This window comes from Nomascus leucogenys, chromosome 13 (genome assembly GCF_006542625.1).
Source record: "Nomascus leucogenys isolate Asia chromosome 13, Asia_NLE_v1, whole genome shotgun sequence".
In the NCBI taxonomy this organism is placed as follows: domain Eukaryota; kingdom Metazoa; phylum Chordata; class Mammalia; order Primates; family Hylobatidae; genus Nomascus; species Nomascus leucogenys.
The window spans coordinates 68,907,767-68,933,796 of record NC_044393.1 but is presented as its reverse complement, the minus strand read 5'-3'; the positions used below and the strand labels follow the sequence as shown (position 1 = coordinate 68,933,796).

Genomic DNA, 26,030 nt, shown 5'->3' with positions numbered 1-26,030 from the left:
TCGTGTCTAAGACCATCAAGGTGGTCCTTCTATGAGTCTACAAGAACCACAGTTTTATTGGGCTTGGGGTGCCCCTTAAAGCAGATAGAGCTTAGATAACAACACGTAAGTCCTTTCAAATATCTGGAAACTCTACTAAAGAAGAATGACTATAAATAAGCTCAGAGAGTAAAGACTACTATAAATACCTAACACTTAAATGCCCAGACACCACAGAACATCTACTAGCATGAACACAATCCAAGAAAACATGATATCACCAAATGAACTAAATAAGGCACAAGGAATCAATCCTGGAGAAACAGAGATATGCAGCATTTCAGACAGAATTTAAAATGGCTGTGTTCAGGAAACTTCAAGAAATTCAGGAGAACACCAAGAAAGAATTTAGAATTCTATCAGACAAATGTAATAAAGAGATTAGAAGAATTAAACAGAATCAAGCAGAAATTCTGAAGCTGAAATATTTAATGAGTATCCTGAATATTGCATCAGAGTCTTTTAATAGTGGAATTGAAATAATTAGAGAGCTTGAAAACAGACTATTTGAAAATACACAGTCAGAGAAGACAAAGAACAAAAAGTAAAAAACAATAAAGCACACCTACAGGATCTAGAAAATAGCATCAAAAGAGCAAATCTAAGAGTTACTGGCCTTAAAAAGGATGTAGAGAAAGAGATAAGGGTAGAAAGTTTATTCAAAGGGATAATAACAGAGAAGTTCTCAAGAGAAAGATGTAAATTTCCAAGTACAAGAAGTTTATAGAACACCAAGCAGATTTAACCCAAAGAAGTTGGTCACAAAGCATTTAATAATCAAACTCCCAATGGTCAAAGATAAAGAAAGGATCCTAAAAGCAGAAAGAGAAAAGAAACAAGTAACAGACATTGATGCTCCAATACATCAGCAGACTTCTAAGATGGAATCTTACAGGCTAGGAGAGAGGGGTATGGCACAATTAAAGTGTGGGAGAAAAATAACTATTACTCTAGAATAGGATATCTGGTGAAAATACTCTTCACACTAGAAGGATAATTAAAATACTTTTCAAGAAAAAAGCTGAGGGATTTTTTTTTTAAACCAATGTCAGGTCTCCCTACAAGAAATGCTAAAGAGAATATTTCAGTCAGAAAGAAAAAGACATTAATGAGCACTAAATAATCACCTGAAGGTACAAGATTAACTGGTAATAGTTATACACAGAAAAACCCAGAATATTATAACATTGTAACTATGGTGTGTAAACGACTCTTATCCTAAGTAAAAAGACTAAATGATGAACCAGTCAAAAATTATAACTGCAACTATTTAAAACATAGCACAATAAGATAAAAATAGAAACAAGAAAAAGTTAAAAAGCAGGGGGTTGAAATTAAAGCATAGAGTTATTATTAGTTTCCTTTTTGCTTGTTTGGTTTGTTGTTTATGCAAATAGTTAAGTTGTTATCAGGTTAATATAATGGGTTATAAGTTCATAATAACCTTCATGGTAACCTCAAACCAAAAACATGCAATGGATACATAAAATATAGAAAGCAAGAAACTAAATCATATTAACAGGGAAAATCACCATCATTAGAGGAAGACAGGATGAAAAGAAAGAAGCAACATAAGATCATAAAAGAACCAGAAAACAAATAACAAAACGGGAGGAGTAAGATCTTACTTATCTATAGTAATTGAATGTAAATGGACTAAATTCTCTAATTAAAAGACATATACTAAATGAATGAATGAAAAAACAACACTCTGATCTGTTTCCTACAGGAAACACACTTCACCTCTGGAGACATATATGGACTGGAAAAAAAGGGATAGGAAAAGATTTTCCACATCAATGGAAATGAAAACAGAGCACAAGTCATGATACTTATATCTGACAAAATAAGCTTCAAGACAAAAACTGTAAGAAGAGACAAAGAAGGTCATTATAAAATGATAAAATGGCCAATTCAACTAGAGGATATAACAATTTTAAATACATGTGCACCTAACACTGGAGCACCAGCTGTATTAAAAAAATCATTAGAGCTAAAGAGAGAGATAGGCCCCAATACAATAATAACTGAAGACTTCAAACTCCACTTTTAGCACTGGACAGATCTTCCAGAAAGAAAATCAATATAGAAATATCAGACTTTATCTACAGTATAAACCAAATGGGTCAAATAGATATTTACAGGACATTTTATCCAAGAGCTGCAGAATACACATTCTTTTCATCAGCACTTGGATCATTCTCAATGATAGACCATATGTTAGGTCACAAAACAAGTCTGAAAACATGCAAAAAAATGAAAAATATCAATCATCTTTTCTGACCCCAGTGAAATAAAACTAGAAATTAATAGCAAGAGGAATTTTGGAAAGTTTACGAGCACACAGAAACTAAACCGTATGCTCTTGAATGACCAGTGGGTAAGTCAAGAAATTAAGAAAATTGAAAAATGTATTTAAACAATTGATGATGGAAACACAACATACTGAAACCTATGGGATACAGCAAAAGCAGTACTAAGAGGGAATTTTATAGCTATAAGTTTCTACATCAAAAAAGAGGAAAAACTTCAAATGAAAAATTTAATGGTGCATCTTCAAAAACCAGAAAAGCAAGGGTAAACCAAACTCAAAGTTAGTGGAAGAAAAGAAATAATAAAGATCACAGTATAAATAAATGAAATTGAAATAAAAAATACTAAAGTAAAACAAAAAGTTGTTTTTTTGAAAAGTTAAATAAAATTGAGAAATTTTTAGCCAGACTGAGAAAACAAGAGAGAAGATACAAATAAATAAAATCAGAAATGAAAAAAGAGACATTACCACTGATATTGTAGAAATTCAAAGGATCATTAGTGCCTACTATTAGCAATTATATGCCAACAAATTGGAAAATCTAGAAAAAATAGATTTCTAACTACATAAAACTTAACTAAGTTGTAAACTGATATCAATATACAAAAATCAAACCACAATGAGATAACATCTCACACCAGTCAGACAAATTTCTAGCCACATACAACCTATTAAGTTGCAAACGATATCAATATACACAAATCATAAATCACAGTGAGATACTATCTCACACCATTCAGAGTGGTTATTATTAAAGCATCAAAGAACAACAGAGGCTGGTGAGGTTGTAGAGAAACAGAACATTTTTACACTGTTGTTGGGACTGTAAATTAGTTCAATCATTGTGGAAGACAGAGTGGCAATTCCACAAACACCTAGAGGCAGAAATACCATTTGACCCAGCAATCTCATTACTGAGTATATACCCCCCAAAATATAAATCGTTCTATTAAAAGATACACATATGTTCAGTGCAGCACCATTCACAATAGCAAAGACATGAATCAACCTACATGCCCAACAGTGATGAACTAGATAAAATGTGGTACACGTACACCATGGAATACCATGCAGCCATAAAAAAAGGAACAAGAACTTGTCCTTTGCTGGGGCATGTATGGAGTTGGAAGCCATTATACTCAGCAAACTAATGCAAGAACAGAAAACCAAACACCGCATCTTCTCACTTATAAGTGGGAGCTGAATGATGAGAACACATCGACACATGGCAGGGAACAACACACACTGGGGCCTGTGGGAAGTGGGTGGTGGGGGAGGGAGAGTATCTAGAAGAATAAGTAATGCATGCTGGGCTTAATACCTAGGTGATGGGATGATCTGTGCAGCAAATTACCATGGCACATGTTTACCTCTGTAACAAACCTGCATAGCCTGCCCATGTTGCCCTGAAATTAAAATAAAAGAAGAAAAAGAAAGAAAATGACCCAATAAAGCAGGGGATAAATTAGCTATTGCCACTTCAATTTTAACTGACAACAGATCCTGAACACCTTCTGCAACATAATATGTTAAAATATTTAATAAAACATTTTTAAACACACACAATATAATACACAACATATCAACAAAATGAGGATAAAAGCCATATGATCATTTCAATTGATGCTGAAAAAGCCTTTAATAAAATTCAACATCCCTTTATGATAAAAATCCTCAAAAAACTGGGGATAGTTGGAACATATCTCAATATAATAAAAGACGTATATGGCAGACTCACAGATAGTATTATACTGAATGAGGAAAAATGAAGGCCTTACCTCTAAGATCTGAAACATGACAAGGATGCCCACTGTCACCACTGATACTCAGCATAGTACTGAAAGTCCTAGCTAGAGCAGTCAGACAAAAGAAAAATTTAAAGGGCATCTAAATTGTAAAAGAAAAAGTCAATTTCGTTGTTTGTAGATGATATAATCTTATATTTGAAAATACCTAAAGCCTCCACAGGAAAACTATTAAAGCTGATAAATAAATTTAGTAAAGTTGCAAGATACAAAATCAACATACAAAAATTGGCAGCATTTCTATATGCCAAGAGTGAACAATGTGAGAAAGAATTTTGAAAAATTAATCCCATTTACAATAGCCACACAAAAAATTACATGCCTAGGAATTAACCAAAAAAGTGAAATTTCTGTAAAATGAAAACCGTAAAACACTGATAAAATAAATTGATGAGGACATCAAAAAAGAAATTGAAGCAGACGCCGTGGATTGGAAGAATCACTAAAATATTAAAATGTTCACACTACCCCCCCAAAAATCTACAGATTCAATACAATCCCTTTCAAAACAGCAGAAACATTTTTCAGAGAAATAGAAAAAACAATCCAAAAATTTATATGTAATGACAAAAGACCCAGCATAGCCAAAGCTATCTTAAACAAAAGGAACAAAACTTCAGGAATCACATTTCTTGACTTCAAATTACACTACAGTGCTATAGTAACCACAAACAGCAAGTTATGGACATAAACACAGACCAGTAGACCAGAAGAGAGGACCTAGAAACAAATCCACACACCTACAGTGAAATCATTTTTGAGAAAAGTGCCAAATACTTACTTTGGGGAAAAGATAGACTCTTTAATAAAAGGTGCTGAAAAAACTGTATATCCATATACAGAAGAATAAATGAGACCATATACAAAAATAAAATTGGATTAAAGACTTAAATCTAAGACCTCAAACTATGAAACTACTAAAAGAAAACTTTTTTTGGAAAATCTCCATAACTTTGATCTGGGCAAACATTTCTTGAGCAATACCCCACAAGCACAGGCAACCAAAACAATAATGGACAAATGGAATCCCATCCAGTTAAAAAGCTTCAGTATAGCAAAAGAAACAATCAACGAGGTGAAGAGACAACCCACAGAATGGGAGAAAATATTTGGAAGCTACCCATCTGTCAAGGGATTAATAACCAGAATACATAAGGAGCTTGAACAACTCCATAGGAAAAAGCCTATTAATCTGATCAAAAAATGGGCCAAATATTTGAATAGGCATTGCTTGAAGACATACAATAGCAAACAAGCATATAAAAAGGTGTTTGACATTATTATCATCAGATAAATGAAAATTAAAACAATAATGAGATATCTCACCCCAGTTAAAAATAGCTTACATCCAAAATCCAGTTTCCTTTATCTACCTTGTGTTATCTATTAGTAAATAAACATTACTGTGGAAAGATACATATAAGGCAGGAAGACATACAGGAAAGACTTAAAAAGAAAGCTATCAGATAGTGAGAGTGAAGGAGAGGTAGAAAGGTAGTCCGCAAAGCATGTCATAATATAGGTTTAGCTTGAAAAAAGCTAATGATCAGGAAATACTTAAAAAATTAGAACGCTGAAAAAGAGTGTAGAGGAAAAGACTACTGGTGACATTATGAAACTCATTTGTTTCTTCCTTAAATTCTCATGTTTTAAGCATATACCATATCCAAAGAGAAAGAAGGGTTCTAGATAATTTTGATGTTTAACCAAATTGATCAATAGCATACATCTAGCAAAAAGCAGAGCCAGGATTTAAACCAAGATAAGCACTCTTTCTTCTCCATCTCACTACTTCCCTCATGGGGCTATTATTTGTTCTGGACAAAAAGGATTTAAAAATGGCTGACTGTAAATCTGATTGGAGAGTATATATAGGCCAAAATGGACCACCATAATTGAATTTGCAAATTATTTCTTCCTTTAAAGCATTTAGGCACTGTTAGAATTAAAATAATACTGGGAAGTTGGAATAACATACCAAGCCATTATCTTCTTATCACATGTAATTTTTCATTGTGTTTACTCTTTTAAGAAAATGGATCACAACATATACAATTTTTGATCCCATAAATGATTAGAATCAATGTACTTTTTAAGAATATGCTATGGCTTGAATGCCCCCTCCAAAAACCATGTGCAAATGTAATCTCCATTGTGGCAGTATTAAGAAGTGATTAAGCCATGAGGAAATCCACCTTCATGAGTGGACTAATGACATTATTGCAGAAATAAATTTCTGATAAAAGTGAGCTCACCCTCCTCTACCCTCTTGCTCTCAGATGGACTTTTTTGCTATTTCACTTTCTGCCATGGAATGACATAGCAACAAGGACTTCATTAGATAGCTCCAAGATCTTGGACTTCCTGGCTTCAAGAACTCTAATGAATATTTTTTTCTTTATAACTTACCCAGTCGTGGTATTCTGTTATATCAACACAAGGTAGACTTAGATTGCAACTTTAAGAAAATGTCTCGATGAGTTCCCCAGAAGTTTAAGCAACATTCGTAATATACTAATTTTTTAAGTGAAAGTTAACAGTATGCTACTGAACCTAAAATGAGAAATGTACATGGATTAGACTGACAGAACAATAATCTCATATGTATTGAAATTTTGCTTGTAAGTGGTTCAAATAACAAAAATACACCATACACACACATAGATGTTCATGTGCACACATACACTTACATAAATGCAAATACAAACATAAATTTCCTTATATTTAAAATATTTAAGAATCCATAACTTATTTTTCTAAACCCCACCATATCTCATGTGCGAAATAGGTTCTACGCTGTTTTTCTTCTCTCATATTTTCTGTTTGGCCTATGTTGTGGAAGTTAGTGGATCCCTTTGCTAACCTTCTGTAATTCTTGTACAAACTTCTAAGATAACATTTATTACCTTTTAGCAATTATTTAGCCATGGTGCTATCTCTCCCATTAGACCTTTAAATTCAAGAGGGCAAATAAAATTACTTATTTGGAATTGTATTCCTTGCTCACAGTTCATTTCAGAGCACATATCAGAAAAAATATTTTTTATGTATAAATGAAAATGATAAATAATGGTGTAATTGATGGACTATAAAGACATTTTTATGTCATTTTAGATTGTAGACTGTAAGAACAATATTGGTATATATTGTATTTAAAAACTTGATCATATACTTGTTCAGCAATAAAGCACTCAATTCCTTTTTAAAAAATATCTTGCCATAGTTTTTTGCTTGACATTGACTAACGTGGGATATAGCCAGAGGCCTGAAGAGAAAATCTATGTCTTTGATAGCTACTGGTGATCCTGTATTTCCTCTAAAAAGTAGACCTTATAGTCTTAAACTAAATCCCAATGAAAATAAATTTAACCCAAACCCAAAAAGCACTTAGATCACAGGGAGTGATTTAGTGTTATATCATTTATTTGATTTTAGAAAAATACTCATAATACCTAGACCCACTATGGTATTATTGAAATATAGTTAAGGAATTTTTAGAGAGGGAACATTGTTATAATCAATAGTCAGAAGTATGCTGTACTTAGATTATAATAGGCATTGAGCCATGTGTAACAAACCTAGAAGATGAAATAGAGGTAGATTTGGCAGACTCTTCTGAAGGACCACATTCCAATGAGCTGCTGTAGTCATAATGGCCAACAAAATGGTGGGATTTGTTACAAGGAGCATTATGAACAAAACAACTTGCATATTACTCTCATAAACCCATGTATCCAGTCTACCAGAATACTGTGTGTGTGCAGTGATGTTTTGGTTGATGTATATCAAAAAAATAGAAACATTCCAGAGAAAAAGTAATATGAGAAAAAGACTTTTGTTTGTGAGAAGGATAGACCCAAGAACGGTTTATTTAATTGTAGGAGAATTAACCCCTTTTACTGTATCATTATAAACTGGTGTAAACAATTGTTTGCTAAAGCATATCTAGGAGTTCCACAGCAGAGTATCAATTTTATCTCAACTAAACCTAATTCGCATCATAAAAAGTTATTGTATTACTTCATTTTTGGTTCTATAGAGGGTGTTTTATGGGGCAGAGGGGAGTTTATTTCACCTAAATATTGTGATGAAAATGAAAAATTTATCTGCTGAGAAACTTCTTATTCATGGCTGCAAATAACAATATAGTTCTGAGTAATTGAAGGGTTTCTAAAGGTGTCAAAGTATTGGAATAAATATTATTAGCAGCAAAGATTAATATGTTTTTAATTAGCTGGGCTATACATTTCAAAGTTGTTGTTGTTGTTGTTGTTTTGCTTTTTAAAAAATAAACCAGTACCGTGCAGTTTTGGTTACCATAACCATAGCCTTATAGTATAGTTTGAAGTCAGGTTATATGATGCTTTCAGCTTTGTTCTTTGTGCTTAGGATTGCTTTGGCTAGTCCCAAGCTCTTTTTTGGTTCTATGTGAATACATTTTTCTAGTTCCATGAAAAATGTTGTTGGTAGCTTGCTAGGGATAGCGCTGGATCTATAGATTATTTTGGGAAGTATGGCCATTTTTTTCCATTTTTACCTATTTAAATTTATTCCAATTTTAGGAAGTTTTGAGAAAGCTTCAGTAATACAGTTTTTATTATAGTAAAAAATATGTAACATAAAATGTATCACCTTAAGCATTTCTAAGTGTATAGTTCAGTAGTGTTAAATATATACATATATGTATTTATAAATATATTTAATTTTTAAATTTTGTGGATATATAGTAGGTATATGTATTCATGGGGTACAAAACATATTTTGATACAGGCATGCAGTGAATCATGGTCACATCAGGTTACATTGGATATGCACCTCCTCAAGCATTTTACCCTTTGTGTTACAAACAATTCAATTGTACTCTTTTAGTTATTTTAAAATGCACAATTGCATTACTATTGACTATAGTCACCCTGTTGTGCTAACAGGTCCTAGATCTTATTCATTTGTTCTATTTTATGTTCCCATTAACCATTCCCATGTCCCCTGCACCATCCCTCACTACCCTTTTCAGCCTCTGGTAACCATTATTCTAGTCTTTATCTTGATAAGTTCAGTTGTGTTGATTTTTAGATCCCGCAAATAAATGAAAACATCCAAAGTTTGTCCCTGTTCCTGGATTATTTTACATAACATAATCAACTCCAGTTTCATCCATGCTGTTACAAATGACAGGATCTTACTCCTTTTGACGTGCTGCTGGATTCAGTTTGTAGGTATTCTACTGACAGAGACATAGACGAATGGGACAGGATAGAGAACCCAGAAATAATGTTGCAACCTTACAGCCATCTGATTTTCAACAAAGTCAACAAAAAGAGACAATGAGGAAAGGGCTCCCTATTCAATAAATGACACTGGGAAAACTGGCTAGTCATACTCAGAAGAATAAAACTGGACCCCTCCCTTTCATCATAGACCAAAATTAACTCAAGATGGATTAAATATTTAAATGTAAGAACTCAAAACTATAAGAGTCCTTGAAGAAAACCTAGGAAACAATATTCGGGACACCAGCCTTGGGAAATAATTTATGACTAAATTCTCAAAAATTAGTTGCAACAAAAACAAAAATTGACAAGTGGAAATAAGTAAACTAACAAATCTGTGCAGCAAAAGTAACTATCAACAGAAGAAACAGACAACCTGCAGAATGGAAGAAAATATTCACAAACTAAGCATTTGAAAAAAGTCTGATATTCAGAATCTATAACAAACTTAAACAAATCAGCAAGCAAAAAAAAACCCCACTAAAAAATGGGCAAAAGACATGAAAAGACAATTCTCAAAAGAAGACATAGAAGCGGCCAGTGGACATTGAAAAATGCTCGACATTACTCATCATCAGAGAAATGCAAATCAAAACCACAATGAGATACCACCTCAGACCATCAGAATGGCTATTATTAAAAAGTCAAAATACAGCCGATGCTGGGGAGGCTGTAGAGATAAGGGAATGCTTATACATTGTTGGTGAAAATGTAAATTAGTTCAGCCACTGTGGAAAGCAGTTTGGCAATTTCTCAAAGAACCTAAAACAGAACTACCATTTGGTCCAACAATCTAATTACTGAATATACATCCAAAAGAAATTAAATTATTCAATCAAAAAGATACATGAACAGGTATGTTGATAGGATCACTGTTCACAATAGCAAATACATGGAATCAACAACCTAGGCGCCCATCAATGCTAGATTGGGAAAAGAAAATGTAGTACATATACATCATGGAATACCATGTAGCTACAAAAAGAACAACATCATGTCTTTTGCAGCAACATAAATGCACCTGGATGTCATTATCCTAAGTGAACTAACACAGGAACAGAAAACCAAATACCATATGTTTTCACTTATAAGTGGGAGCAAAACACTGGGTACTCATGGACATAAAGAGGGCAACAATAGACACTGTGGACTGATAGAGAGGGAAGGAATGGAGGGGAACAAAGATTGTAAGACTCTCGATTACTATGCTCAGTATCTGGGAGATGGCAACAATTGTACCCCATACTTCAACATTCTGCGATATACCCAGTTAACAAACCTATACTTGCATTCCCTGAATCTAAAGGAAAAGTTGAAATTATAAAATATAATAAAAATAAAAGATAAAAAGAGTTACAAGTGTCACATGTGATAGAAATCTTTGTTCCCTAGAAATATTTAGTAAATAAACTTTAGGCCATAACTCTGTATACAAGAGCTGCTTGATATAGTCATTTTTATCATTAACTACACAAACAGTCTTGCCTCAATATCTATATGTACTTTAATTCTTACTCATTTTGTGTTACTATTCCCATGCAGTAGAATACAGCATGCAATTTGAGAAACTGCCCTAAAAATTGTACAGTATAAGAATTTTTTATATGAATGGTTATAATAAAAAGTTGGAAGTGCATCATAAGTGTAGTACAAAATTGTAAAGTACTGGTTTTGATAAAAGAACTTAATGAGCTCTCCCTTTACTCAGGAGTATGCTTTATGCAACTTGATTTTATTTGATTTCTATCTGGTAGTATGGAGAGAATTTGAGTATGAGTTGGAACAGGAGTGGGTATATTTGAGAAGCTGGATGTATAAAGTAGAAAAAAATACATGGACAAATTCTCAAGGAATATGTTTTGTGTGTACAATAACTAGTTGATAGTTAATTTGGGAAGATACAAAAATATGCCCAAATTTTGAGAAGATTTAAACGTAAGGTTTAGTAAAGGAATTCTAAATAAACAATATTAAAGTGGAGATGAATACATTTTGTAATCTATGTAATCTCATGCATCATTTAATTAAAAAAAGATAGCATTTCAGGTTTGGACAATATGTTATATCTTTCATGTCATTTTGCATAAGATGTACTGCTTCCATAGCTTCAATTACATTAAAGGTAAAGCTGTGGAACCAGTACATCTTACGCAAAATGACATGCAAGATATGACATATTGTCCAAACCTGAAATGCTATCTTCTTAAAAATGTTTATTTCAAGAGATGAAAATTATGGTTTTCATGTTTTGTACTGTAGAATGAGAAGGAAACACTTTTGAAAAATTTTAAATGCACATTTAAGTATGAGCCTTTTTCCCCCCAGAGAACTGACATACCTTAGTACTTCTGAAATATTTGAGACTGAGACCTCATTTAATTTCTGGGTCCATAATATGCAATTTATATGTATAATACTTAGGGTATATGAGAACCTATACGCATATGTGAATCAAAATTATTTCAGGACAAAATTATAACAAGGACAATACATTCCAGTAAAGTCACAAGTAAAATATAGGTATAAAATGGATGATACAGAACCTCTAACCTTGTTGCCTATTTGAGTAATGACCATTCACTTTTTCAAAAAATTGGTATTTTTGACATTTATATTTCCATTTACAATTTTTTAAAAACAATTTTAGTAGTTTTATAAGTCTGCCATATCAATTAAAACACTTGATACCAATATTTTAATAACTTAATTATAAAGAAGGTATATACATATATTAATGCAATTATATATAATCATTAATTTAAAAAATCAACAATGAAGAAACTGCAAATTATGCTTGCTTTCATTGAAAATATTCAGATAACCTAGGAATAGCCTGTACATAACAGATGTTAATACATTTTGCAAAGCAGTACTGTTTCAATTAAAATTACAAATTCTTTGCCAGAGATTTAAATTCTATGTCAAAATTCATTACAGTTATTTTTTATTCAAATTTTTTATGCTTTATTTGTTTGCTGGCTTGTTTGGAACCTGCTATAAAGGAAACTCTTCTCTTGTGTTAAGCCTCCTGTAAGCAGTAGTCAATTTCTCAGTGAAGACTAGCTCTGACCACAGATAAAGATTAACGTTCTTTGTTTCCACGTGGTGGCTGGCCTGTTGGTGGAAGGTATATAGTCATTAATGATTTAGCACTTCTATTAAAATATGTTTACTTAGAACTTGATGTCTCATACATGGCTACAAAGTAGATTGAGACTGTGAAGTCCAACATGCTTATAATGGGATTTAATCAGTTATAAAATTATTAAAAATACAAATAAATTATGAATAATCCTGAAGTCAAACCTAGCTTAAAATGTTTCATAAATAGCTTAATAAATGGCATAAATTGAAAGCTTGTTGTCACAATAACATTTAATGAGGATTCCATACCTTTGTATTAATCAGGATTCCACCAGAAAAAAAATAACTATTAGGATATTGCATCGATAAATAGACAGATAGGCAGACAGATAGATGTGTTATACACATCGGCTTATACTGTTGTGGGGACTGACGAGGCATGTTTGCAATCCACAGGGCAGGCTGCCAGGAAGGACAGGCTCTCAGGAAGGGCAGGCTGGAAACTATGGCAGGAGCTGACGGTATACTTTACAGGCAGAATATTTTCTTCCATCACATAACCTCAGTTCTGCTCTGAAGGTTTTTCAACTGATTGGATCAGGTCCACCCAGATTATCAAGGATATTCTGTTACTTAAAGTCAACAGATTGTAGCTGTTAATCATACTTACACAATAACTTCAAATAACACCCAGATTAGTATTTGGTGGAATATCTGGGGATGATATCTTGCCAAATTGACACAAAATACTGACAAGTACACCCACAAATATTAAGAAGAAGGCAAAGATATCCTGTGGCATTACCCTTTTTCAACATTGTACTGGAAGTCCTAGCTAGTGCAAATAAGGCAAGAAAAAATAAAAGTTATACATATTGGATAAAATATTTACAATTAATATGTCTAATAAACAATTTTTACCTAGAAGATTTAGTAAAACCCCCAAAACTTAACAATAAGAAAATGAAAACCCCAATTAAAATTAGGCAAGAAGTATGAACAAACCACTCACCAAAATTATACAGATGACATATAAACATAGGAAAGATGGCCATGTCATCATTTATCATTAGAGGAATGCAAGTTAAAATCACAATTTAATATCTCTATCCACTTATTGGAATGGCTGTAGAAAATCACAGGACGATGCTCATTGCTGGAGTCGATGCAGAATAAGAGAAATCCACATTTATTGATGGTGGGAATGCAAAAATGGTAGAGCCACTTTGAAAGAGAGTTTGTCAATTTCTTATATATTCAGAAATAATCCTACCACAATACTTGGTATTCCTGTTCCTATGTACTTATCAAACATACTGAACAAATTCTGCCTACACAAAAATAGGTATGTAAACACTTTTAGAAGCCAAACCCGGAGTGAATGTGTAAACTACAGTACAAATATACAATGGAATAATATTCAGTAATAAAAAGTTGGCTATTTATTCATGGAGGAATATGAATGCATCTTAGATTAATAGTGCTAAGTGGAAGAAACCAGAGAAATGCTGCACACTGTATGATTTCATTTATATGGCATTATGTGAAAGGCAAGCTATAGATGTGTAAAATAGATCTGTGATTGCCAGGGATTTGTGAAGGTGCAAATTTTGAGAAGGGGGTTTTATTAGAATGGAAGAACTAATTTTTGTGTTACTGGAGTGGTAAATATATAACTCTATGCATTTTCAGCATCTGTAGAAATTTTCAGCACAAAATGTGAACATTAATGTGTGCAATTAAAAAATAAAAGTCAAAATAGGTGTCAGAGGATCCTGACATAGAAGGTAGACTATAACAAGAGAATCTAACTATTAGAAGTGTATAATATAACCTAATTAAAGAAGTGTGGAAAAATGGTGTAAAGTCACCCAAGTGATATGGTTTGGCTCTGTGTCCCCACCCAAATCTCATCTCAAATTATAATCCCTACGTTTTGAGGGGGGGACCTATAATCCCCATGTGTTGAGGGAGGGAGGTGATTGGATCTGGAGGCAGTTTCCCCCATGCAGCTCTCGTGATATTGACAGAGTTCTCATGAGATTTGATGATTTTATAAGTTTTTGGAAGTTTTTCCTTCACTCTTCCCTCTCTCTTGCCTGCAGCCATGTAATATGTGCCTGCTTCCCCTTCTGCCATGATTGTAAGTTTCCTGATGCCTTCCCAGCCATGCAGAACTGTAAGTCAATTAAGCATCCTTTGTTTATAAATTACGCGGTCTTGGGTAGTATCTTTATAGCAGTGTGAAAACAGACTAATACACCAAGTAACTTTGCAAAATGATGTTTGACTGGCAAGTATAAGACAAAAGACAGGAAATTACGTATCAGTGCTGTACTTTAGTTGATAAAGTTTGTTTCTCAAAATAAAACACAAAGAATTTTATAAAGGATCTCACTATTGACTCACAGCTACACTATCTCTAACCATACCTTCTTCTATTTTATCCATGCATTCCATACTATCCCCATTGGCATTCCAAATTCACCATGTTTACAAATCATGGGATCATCTCCTGCGATAACTCCAGGTTCTAATTCTGTCATAATATTTTGGGTCTTTGACTTCATCTTTCTGGTATTTTGTAGTTCCCTTGGATTATGTGACTTTTGATTTCTCTCTGTTCTTTCAAAAGTGGATAGAGCCTCCAACAACTTAACCTGTGCCTTATTTATGAAAAATGTGCAACTACAGTTTCTTTATTTATAATTCAATTAGTTTCTTATTATTGGTGTTTCCTGCCCTCTGGCCAATTTTATGTTTTTAAATCTTAATTTATCTGGAGCATGCTTCAACCTCAAACTCTCATGTTTAGCATTTTCATTGATATTACACAGTAAGTAGTAGGTTTTATTGATATATTTAAATTTTCATTTGAATATTTAAAGTTGATTTTCAGATATGTGCAATTTAAATATTGTAGGGTATTTATTGTATATTCTACTTAGGTATCAAAACACCCATTAACATATTTTACTTCTTTATCTCTCATTAACAGTAATATATTTTCCAATATTTTATTTTAAAATGCATAGTAACTTAGAAGTACTTTGGCAATGAAACTTAAGAATACAAGTTCTTTTTCTCCTCAGAAAGTTTTACTTAGTCAGTATTTGACTACATAACGTGTTAAAGATAATAAGCCTATTTAAGTCTCAGCAGATCAAATTTACTTTCCAATTCCCTTCCCTACATGTGAATAAACTCAGTACAAATTCTGGATTTTGTCAAGCCTTGAGGCAGAATCAGAATTTACTAATAGGAACTGAAATAGAAAGGTTCCTTGTAACAAATGCCAGAAGAACTAATTCTTTTCCTCTACATTAAATAAAAATAAAATCACTCTGTTAATGGGATACTTGAAGTTGTTATATCAGAAAATAAAATTGTGAATTCTCCTTAATAAAACTTGGGACAATAAAAGATGAAACAAAAAAAGAAAGAAAACTTCTTGAGTCATAAATTGTCTCAAAAATATGCCATACACACCAATTCTGTTTTCCATATCCACAACACTAAGTGCTCCCTTTTATTTCAAGCTAAGCATTAAATTTTTCATTCTGTCAGACAACGTTGTTTCTGTCAACTGTACCAAAAAAAGGACTATTCAGAGCAGAAGCAAAACAACCAAATATACAAATGTAATTTGTATGATAAAAGCTGTAAGAAAGCGAAGACTTATTCAGAAAATCATCTCTGAAATGTATCTGAATGAATATAAATAATGATTTTCCGATTAAACTTAGTATGTGTGTCATGTGGAGGGCATAGTATGGGTACTATATTACTTGAGCTTAATGTTTCTAGTGTCTGTTTTCTATTACAACTGATCATTGTACATGTACTATATTTTAACTATGAAAATAAAAATATAAACCAAAAAATAAAGAGAATATAACTATTTCTCTTCTGCATAGTATGAGGTACCCACACATATTAGGCTCTTAAGTGACACATAGTTTTGTGTGTTTTTTTAAAAAAGAGGAAGAAAACACAAAGTCTCACTCCATCACCCAGGCTGGCATGCAGTGGGCAATCTTGGCTGAATGCTACCTCTGCCTCCCAGATTCAACAGATTCTCATGCGTCAGCTTCCCTAGTAGTTGGGATTACAGGCACTTGCCACCACGCCCATTTTGTGGGTTTTAAAAGAGGCCAACAGATGACCTCTCTACCTGCTACTGCGACTTAATTCATTGCTGTGTCACCACTGCAAAGTGCCTAAAAAGCCACCAACCCTAGGATGAGACACTGAATTTAGTTATCATCTTTCTCCAAAGACCATCTAAATAAATTCTATCACATACTTCATCACTATTTGTTGTCTTTTACTTTTAATAAACTATTTTAGAACAATTTTAGATTTGCAGAAAACTGTGAGGATATCATAATACAGAGTTTCCAATTTCCACATACCCTGCTACAAGTTCTATTATTAAACTCTTAGGTAAGCATGGTACACTCATTGCAATTACTGAAATGATATTGATTTCTATATTATTATTGTTATCATTATGTAAATGCCATGCTTTATTCATATTTTCTTTTTATGTTTCATGCATAAGCCCATTCAGGATACTGCATTGTATTTAGTTGTCATGTCACATTTGCCTACCTTAATTTTGATGATTTCTCGGACTTTTCTTGTTTTCGATGACCTTCACAATTTTGAGAATAACTTGTCAGACATTTTGTAGAATATTATTCAGTAGGATTTGCCTGGTGTTTTTCTCATAATTTGACTTGGGTTATGGGATTTGGGGAGGAAAGGCATAGATGTAAAATGCCATTTTCCCAAACATCATATCAATGGTCCAAACTATCAACCTGACATATCACTGTTGATATTTACCTTCATCTCCTGGCTGAGGTAGTTTTGTCAGGTTTCTGCATTGTGAAGGTATTCTTTTTAGTCTTTTTACCGCAGTCACCTAGAAGGACATCTTTATGTGTAGCTCACACCTAATAATTAGAGTTATGTTCCACTTTCTTGAGAGATGCCTAAATTATTTGAGATTCTTCTGCATGGGAGATTTGTTTCTTCTCTTTCATTCATTTATTTATTGAATTATTTATTTATATCAGTATAAATTGATGGATGTATATTTTATGTTATGGGTTATATTTTAATACAATTTTATTTTGTTCTTCAACTTTTTTAAGATGTAGACAACGGGAGCTCTTTCAGTTGGCTCCTGTGTACCTTTGACATATCAAAATCAATTTGTGTGTGTGTGTGTGTGGTGTGTGTGTCTTGAGCATGCTTTACATTATGGTACTCTGAAATGCACCAGCTTGTCTTGTATCTTTTCTTTCCTAGTCCTAGAATCAGCTGTTTCTTCGATGAATCCTATCTCCTTTTATTGGAGAATGACATTAGACATGAAGATTTTAGGGTACGCATACTGGCTCATGCTTATAATCCTGGCACTTGTTGGAAGCCAAGGTGGGAGGATTGCTTGAGGCCAGGAGTTTGAGACTGCCTTGGCCAACATAAGGAGACCTCATATCTACAAAAAATTTTAAAAAAAATAGCCAAGCATGGTGGCACACACATGTATTCCTAGCTATTCGAGAGGCTGAGGTGGAAGGATCCCTTGAGCCCAGGAGGTTGAGGCTGCAGAGGGCTATGGTCATGCCACTGCACTCCAGCAAGAGTGAGAGAGATCCTACCGCAATAAATAAATAAATAAATAAATAAATAATATAGAAATGAAGATTTTAGTGTTAGGTGTACTTCTTGCTTCTGGGGTTTGTTACTGTTAGTCTCAGCTGATGGAATAGGAAATGTATGTATGTATACTAATCTATGTATACATGCATATGTAAAAATTTATACATAATCATCTATATCAATTTTAAGCTAAGCATTAGTTCATACCGACGACTCTAATATTATTACATGGATCATTCTAGCATCTTCCTTTTGCTTATCTGGACCTGTTTCCTCCAACAGTCATCTATCTAATTCCCATCCTCCGCCATTCATTTACCAAATTGCTCCTTTCCAGTATACTTGTATAAGCATTTCAGAATTGTTAACCCAATTCCACATGAAGTGATTTATTGAGAAGAGTCCAGTGCTTACATACAATTCTTATGTATGGTTTCTTTTCCTTTTAGTTATTTAGCTAGGCAACTTTTTCTCCTACACTTTCAGTGAAATTCTTTCATCTGTACTACAATTAGATTGTTTGGACATATTCTGTATTAAATCCTGGGATCTGCCAACTACCTAACAGACTATCTGTTAATTTACATACATTAATTTGGTCTTAACATTAAGACTAACTCTGAGCTATAATTTTATGTAGATTTTTAGATGAAAATATTTAGCATATAATATGTTTGTAGCTGATTTCTATTAGTCACATTTATTCTTTCTTTCTTTTCCTTCAGTTTTTATCTTTTTTGGTTGTAATTTTTTTATGACTCCATTTTATCTCATCCCTTAGCATATTAATCTTACTCATTTTAAAAATTATGTAATACTTCTAGAATTTCCAATATACATGTTTGACAAATTTTATTTCATCATAAATTAACATTATACTACTTAATGGATAATGAAGGTAATTTATATCAATGAATTCCCAGTTCTTCCCTTTCATCATTGAAGATATTATTGTCACATTCATGTCATTTATTTGTATGCTTTAATCATTCAATAATTGTTACTATTATTACCTTACAAACAGTGTTATCTTTTAGATAAATTAAGAATAAGAAAATTGTCATCTTTGTTTATTTTTCTTCATTTACCTTCTTTCTCTGCTGCTTTTTTGTTTGATAGATTTGAGTTTCTGGCCTATGTCATTTTTCTTCTCCCTAAAGAACTTCTTATTAACATCTATGCAGAGAAGTTCTACTGGTGATGATTTCCTTCCATTGTGAGTGTGTGTGTGTGTGTGTATGTGTGTGTATGTGCATGTGCATGTATGTCTGAAAAACTCTCCATTTTTCTTTATAGAAGAATGATTTCATTGGAAATATACTTCTAGTTTGATGGTTTGGATGTTTTGTTTGTTTTTATCAACACTTTAGATGTTTTGCTTACTCTTACTTCGCTTTCATGCTTTCTTATAAGAAGTCTACTCTAAGTCTTATTATTACTCAGTAGGTAAGGTATATTTATATTTATTTTATTCCTCTGATTTCTATCAAGAGTTTCTCTGTGTCACTGGTTTTCTGCAGTTTAAATATTAAATGACTATATGTAGATATTTTGATATTTGTCTTCTTTGTTTTTCTTTGATCTTCCTGGCTCTGTGGGGTGTTGACTGTCATTAATTCTTACCCGTTGTTACTTCAAATAGTTCTCCATTTTCTCTCATAATATAACATGTGACCATGCTTTTAATTTCACTAAGAAAATAAACCCAGTAACATTACAATCTTACTCCTCCACCTCAAATTCTGAATCTTACTTGCAAATTTTGCCTTCATTCCAGTTTTATTAGAAGTATGGGACATCAATTGGTAACAGTATTCTATCTCTTACCTACTGAATGGCTTCTCCTATAATTAACTCCTGTACTACATTATTGGTTTCCTCTCTCTCTTCTTAACATTTCTGAAGATATACTGAATGCTGTAACATTCTTGATGAAAAATTCAACCCTTGCTTTCTAGCTACTGCTCTGTTTTGTTCTATACTATAGAAGAAATACTCAAGCAAGTTGGCCATGCTTCCTACTTTTACTTTCTCACATTTCGATGTTCCATCAGCTTTTAGCATAGCTAACCAGTCAGTGGTTTTAAGCATCGTGTTGTACAACTAATATTTAGTGAATGCCTACTTGATGTTTTTTGTTTGTTTGTTTGTTTGTTGTGACAGAGTCTCGCTGTGTCGCCCAGGCTAGAGTGCAATGGCACGATCTTGGCTCACTGCAACCTCCTTCACCTCCTGGGTTCAAGCGATTTTCCTGCCTTAGCCTCCTGAGTAGCTACGGTTACAAGTGCATGCCACCATGCCTGGCTAATTTTTGTTTTTTTAGTAGAGACGGGGTTTCACCATGTTGCCCAGGTTGTGTCTTTCACATCTCATCCTCCCCTGCTATTTACCCAATATTGATGTCCCAAATATCAAAATAATCAGATTGCTTTTGGTAGCAACTTGACCACAATAAGCACAGCTTAGAAGTGTGTGTGTAGAGGAAAATTAAATGTCCAAAAGTTCCATTGCCCATAAACAAGGAAGAAAAGCTGGCAAGTAAATTGCCCAGTGTTGTCTTTTATATGGCTATACGAGATATGTAAAAAAGCATTCTAAACACTCCCCTAGAGATCTCAAAAGAATCAGCTTCCAAGATTAGCATACCTTTATATTGCCTTGTCTTCCTTCTCTGTCTCACTGTCTTCACTCCTTCATATGTCTTTTATGAGATTAATTCATTAAAAATCTGAAATTCTAATATTCTTCTCAAGGTCTGCTTTTAGGGAAAATCCAAATTAAGTTAGTTATCTTTGATTTATTTTAGACTGACCATCAACCCTTAAGCTATCAGCTTAAACTTCATCTGCAACTCTGTTTTCAAAATATATCTCTTAAATTCAACCATGTCTCATCACTTATACTGTTGCTCTGATAAATCACAAAACCCTAATTTTTTATGGGTGAACTACATGTACTGCATTTCTTCGAGTAAATCAGTAGCCATCAACAATACCCTTTCTTCTCTTTTCCCTAGCACGTTTCTCTATAAAGCAGTACAATTTGAACATTATAAAGTCAAAATAAATCAAATCATTTATTTATATGTAATTTGCCATTACAGGTAAGTCTTTTTTAAAGGCCTGCGTGATTTCTTTCATTCCTTCATGTGTGACTTCCCCTCAAAACATTCTTCTCCTTTCTTATTATGTCCCAGTCTTTCTGTTTTTTTTTCTTCTATTTGTCAAATGTACCAAGTTTGTCTCTGACAAGGACCATTATATTTGTTGTAACATGTGCCTTTTCTTTTCCATCTTTACTTGACTCTTTCTCATGACTTTGTTCTCTCCTCACATAGCTACACCCCCGTCCATCCAATCTAAAATATTCCACTCATACTCTTTGCTTATCCTTCCTTCTTTTTTATCCCTTTGTATAGCATTCCTGACAATCTGAAATTATACTCTCATTGTTAGTTCATGTTTTAATTGTCATATTCTTTCACTAGCATGTAAATTCCTTGAGGCAAAAACTTCATCACTTTAACAGAAGGAATAAAACCTCTGATGTAAAATGTGGGTAAAGCAGCTGAAATCAATCATAAAATACTTTTTAAATTTTCAACATATTTTAAATATAGCAAATATTGTATTACAAATAATTATAAAGAAATTATATGAAGTTATGATGGCAATGAGATATTATTTGGAACATAAGGATTATAAAACAATGTAAGTATATCAGAGTTGAGTTTACTCTAGGTAGATATAAAATATATACTTTATTTGGGGACCAAATTTTAATTGAACTCTGGGGGAAATGTGAGAATACAAATGCCAGTGATTTAAATGAAGATGATAAGTTTTCAGGGTGATAAAATCTTTAACTGAGTTAGTTGAGTTTAATGTGAAGTCATTTATTAGAAGAAAGTAGTACACAGATCAATAGTTTCTCTGGGAAAAAAACACATTCTGCTCAAAAGCATATAAAGATTTAGCAGTATGATCAGTGCAGAAACCTTTTATCACCTAGATTGTATTTGATTTTATCTCTTTGTTCTGCAGATTTAAAACATGCATTGTGAAATTGTCATTTACATTCATCTTGTGAATGATTAATAATCGTCAGAAACATAAATGTTCACATACATAATTTAAACTGATGTATACTATATATTCTGTAAACTAAATGAATGAGAAGAAGAAAATCAATTTATCAATACTAGCATTTGTGCAAAAGACCTCTTAAATTAATATTGACACAACTTTTTAAGAGTAGCTGATGTTATCTTTTAGAAAGCCAGACATTTTGCCTTGTGGCCTGTAAGTATTGATAGGAAATTTTGTAGGAAATAAACCTCATGTTATTTAACTAACCTTAGAGTCTAAAAAATATATGATTTTATGTGGGATATAGAAGAGTGAGGTAGCAGAAAACAATGATTTTAGTTTTTTTTCTTCTTTTGGTAATGTTAATTTTTCTCCGAATGATTAGTTTTCCATTGCTGTGGCAACAAATTACCACAAACTTAGCAGCTTAAAACAATACCGGTGTATTAACTCACAGTCTGTATGGCAGAAATCAGACCATGAATACAGTATACCAGGCTTCCCTGCTTAGGGTCTCACATGGTAGAAGTCACGGTGTCACAGATAATGTCTCACCTGGAGCTACAATCCTCTTCCAAGCTCCTTCAGATTGTTGGTAGAATTCAGTCCCTAGATTCACTTTCTTTAAGGACTGAGGGGCTGTGCCTTTTACCTTTAAAGCCAGCAGCAGAAATTTTCAGACATTGTTGAATCTCTTGTGCTTAGAATTCCTGACTTCCTGTCTCTGACCTCAAAATCCAGGTTTAAAGGGCTCATGAGATTAGGTCAAGCATGACTGGATAATCTCCCTTTTTAAAAGTCCATTGTGACATATAATGTATCCTAAATATGGGAATATGACCCATCAAAATCGCCGTGCCTGAGATTATGACAGGCATATCCACCACAAGGCATCAATCTTGAGACTGACCTTGAGAGGCCATCTTAAAATTCTGCCTGAATTTTGAGTAATGCCACCTGACAAAAATACTTGTTTTTCCTTCTCCAGTTAGAAACAAGAAATATATTTGATTACATTCAAGCTACATATTTATTAAAAATCTTTATTAAGGACTTCAATAGTATTTGTAGAGGCATATAAATATGTATGTTAAAATAACTCTACCCTAGAGGAACATTTTTTGATTTGTATGTATTTATAAGTAAATGAAAAAGAGGTAGTGTGGGAGTTATAAAACAAATGTGCCTCTCTAATATAAGTATGCAGAAAGTATAATTTCCTTTCCATGGAAAATATTCACATTAATTCCTCTTGCTCACCTATATTTATCATCACACATGACATTCTTTTTCTGTTGTTTAATAATTTAAAGAAAATTAGAAGATACACTTGCCTCAAGATAATTTCTCATATCTCCCAAAAGTATGCTCCATGTTATGGAGATGATGTATCACTTTTGTTTCTTGACATTCTAAAATTAGGTAGATAAGTATATCTTATTATGGTATTTCGACTAGAAAGCCCTTCCTCTAAACATTCTACTTTGCCTAGGCAATTTTTAGACATTTTATTTAAATAATATACTCATGAGTTAGACTCACAATTTTGGGGTGAAATACTAGAATTATCATAAATAATTTGCATCTCCTTGCATTAAGAGGTGGGTTCCATTTCCCTATCTATTGAGTTTGTGCTGGATTTGGGAACTGCTTTAACCAACAGAATGAAGCACAAGTAAATTTTGTGCAAATTCTGGGAAAGGGCTCAAGAAGCCCTGCTTTTTTCTGCTCTGATTTTCCTGCTGCTCTGAGATTACCAGGTAAAAACAGCCTGAAGTATTAGGAGAGAAGATCACCTGAGAGCCATCTAGGGCCGTTCAGTATTTTTAGCCACTAGCTAACCTAATAATAAATTAAAATAAAATACTTACAACCATGTATTTAATTTTATTAAATGATTTGAAATTTTTATATATATTTTAGATAGTATGTTTGGCTTGATAGTAAAAAAAATGTTTTTGTGTTATATTAGTCAAAACCATAGAAAATAGAGTTGAATCAACAGAAATAACTCATAAAATTGAATCAACATATAAAGAAGGATTAGTGTTCTTGGTTAATAAATCAGTCAATTTTCAGAAACTTTTTTTAGCAAGGAAATACAGCAGGTTGTTAAAAACAAGGGCTATGGAAACAGCAGTCCTCATTGGTAATCTTGGCTCTGATAAATGATTCGAATAAATTACTTAATCTCTCTTTCTTTAGTTTTCTCATCAGTAAAACACAGACTTCTGACTCATAAGGTTATTGGAAATTTGGCCATGTTAATATATGAAAATCCATATAGTCATTGTTTATTGCCACGTAACAAATCATCAAATACTAAGCAATTTAAAAATAATACACATTATCTTCCAGTTTTCTGTGGGTTATAGTCTGTCCATGGTTTAGCTGGGTTCACTGTTTCAGATTCTTATTAGGCTGTAAGGCATGTGTCAGCCAGTACTTTGGTCTTACACAAACTCAACTGGAGAAAGAACCTTTTGCAAGCTTTCTCAAGTTAGCAGAATTCATTTCCTTTTTGGCCACAAAGCTGAGGCTTTTAGTTTCTTGCTGATGGCCACACTCAATTTCTAGAATCCTTCTGAAGTTCTTTGCTATGTGGGCTTATCCAACAAGGCCACTTAATTTATGAAAATTTATTTCTTCAAATCCATCAATAGAAAGAGAGTAAATTAACTATCAAGATGGAGTCTTACAGAACATACCATAACCTCACAGTAGTATCCCATCATATTTGCCACATAATTTACTTAGAAGTAAGACACAGGTACTATTCACACCAGAGGAAAGAGGATGTAAATATCAGATGTAAATATCAGAAGACAGGAATTATTAAAGGTCAGTTTAGAGACTGTCCACCGAAAACCCTTACCTCAGTGTGTGGAATAGAGTAAAAGCAGAATGAATGTGAGCTGTCTAACAATTGCTATAAAAATCTCAGAACAAAATTGCAATAGAATATATAGCAATTGAAACAACAAAAATTTTACTAGGACAGTCATTATTTATTCATCTTCCTCCTGTGATTCTTAAAGTACATGTGCACAAATAAATAGTAACCAGTTTAAAATAGTCTAATAGAAGATTTGGAAAGAGTAGACGACTTAAAGATGTTGATTCAGCCACTTGTCACTGAGCCGATAATCAGCAGCTAACATCTTTGAGAGCTTGGCACTTACTCATTCTGGCTAAGCTTAAATGCACAGAATTTGTGAAAATGTACCTAAAACAATATATTTGATAGGGGCTGAAATCCATTGGTCATTCTGATAAGGTTTAAGATGATCTATGACTCAAATAGTTATCTCTGAAATGAACATTTTGTATAGTATTTTTCAAAATCTACTCTACATGGCAAAATAACTGAGAATCTGATAACTAGTTATAAGAGGATTGTTATTTATTTTTTTGGAATAAGTTTAGAGAGTTTTACCAATTTCAAGTTTTTGGACACAATGTCTACGATTAACCTGTATTCAGTGGCTTTTTAAAGTACAATTTAAATATTCTTATTTTGTTTCCTAAGTAAAAGGCATAATTTTCCCCATTTGTACTTGTTTTTATATTTAAATGAGCAAATTTTTTGATATTGCTGCTTCCTTAATTCACCTTTTAATTTATGATTTATATTGTTCTCATTAAGTAAATTCTAAAAGGGGAAAAATATCTCTTCAGGAGATATAATAGAGAAATATATCTGCACTATCCACAGCAGTAATATAGGTACCACTGAAGGTGCTGAATAAAAATCTAG

At 32.9% G+C, this 26,030-nt stretch overlaps 1 long non-coding RNA gene across 1 annotated transcript in view; it reads left to right on the top strand.

Annotated features, from left to right (window-relative positions):
• LOC115838003 overlaps positions 1-26,030 on the top strand; it is a 52,494-nt gene that overhangs the window by 5,713 nt on the left and 20,751 nt on the right. Inside the window, exon 2 of the long non-coding RNA XR_004033068.1 lies at positions 14,618-14,691. This is a non-coding gene — a long non-coding RNA (uncharacterized LOC115838003). The remainder of the gene's footprint in view (positions 1-14,617; positions 14,692-26,030) is intronic.